Source organism: Sinocyclocheilus grahami, unplaced genomic scaffold (assembly GCF_001515645.1).
Source record: "Sinocyclocheilus grahami isolate Dianchi unplaced genomic scaffold, SAMN03320097.WGS_v1.1 scaffold373.1, whole genome shotgun sequence".
NCBI classification, from domain to species: Eukaryota; Metazoa; Chordata; class Actinopteri; order Cypriniformes; family Cyprinidae; genus Sinocyclocheilus; species Sinocyclocheilus grahami.
In genome coordinates, this window is record NW_015505552.1 from 7,501 (window position 1) to 8,742 (window position 1,242).

Consider the following 1,242-nt stretch of genomic DNA (forward strand, 5'->3'; position numbering starts at 1 on the left):
CACCACATGACGACAATGACGTGTTTCTAACATCTTCAATACTGCTCACAAATCTGTGTTTTTAGAACGGTAAAAGCTTTTTTTACTGTAGTAGCAATGTTATATTGAGTCACGTTTATATAATTTTTTTTTTTAAATAAAACACTGATAAAAGCATAATGTATACCCCCACTTTATTGGTATTTAAAAAGCACGTTTATGTTGAACTTTATTCTTTAACAGGTGGCGCTGTATCAAGCAGTATATAAAAAGTGTTTCTGTTGCTCATGAAAACGTTTCTGAAACGGCTGTGTATTTGACAAATATTGCATGTTATTCACTTAATCTGTGATCGAGTATGCAAACACCGTGAGAGCGTCACTACCTGGAGCAAAAAGTGTCCGACTTGACATCTCCGCTTTCAATTCCGCCCCCGACTGCAAGCGGCTGCTGTCGCCGATTGGTCTGCGCAGCGCTGCATGAAGTCGAACACGCCTATTGGGGCCCTTTATTTAGTCACGAGGCATTAAACGTAGGCGATAATCGCGCATGATATTCGTCCCGGTGTGCACAAGCCTTAACACTATGATTGAGTCATTTGATTCCTTTTACTGGAAAGGATTTGATTTATTTAGAAACGAAATGGGCTACCAAAATCCTGTCTCTGAAGTGACTGTCTTTATGAGTTAGTTATTGAACTATTCACTCAACCAATTCGTTCAAGCACCTTCATTAATTCAGGGAAGAAAAATCAATAGTGTTGCTCGGAGATGATTGCAATGGTTGATTTGGAACTATTTTTTTGACGGAGCAAAAATAGACAAAACAGTCTCAAATTGAAGTTACTCTATATTAACCACTTATTAAACTGCTGTATAAAATATGGAGCATTGCATGCAATGTGGAAAAAAAATTTTTTTATGGACGCAAACTAAGAATGCCACATTTTACTAATTCATTCTCTCATTTTAGGTCAATAGTGGCCACACTGTATAGTTCCCTTGTTTTAATTGAGTGAAATTTGGCCATGCTTTAACTAAAACAAATTAATAAGATAAGGGAGCAAATTCTTAATATGTGGCCATATCTTGTTTTTTTTTGTCATGCAGGGCTCTGTTCAAAAGCAGCACTCACTCGCAATTATGCAGTTGATCTAAATATCAGCACAACTGTGATAACTGTGCTCCTGTGATTTTACTTTAATATTTAAAAAAATTCTAATTTTTTTTTTCCTCCAAGGCTCCATGATCTTTTGGCCCACAA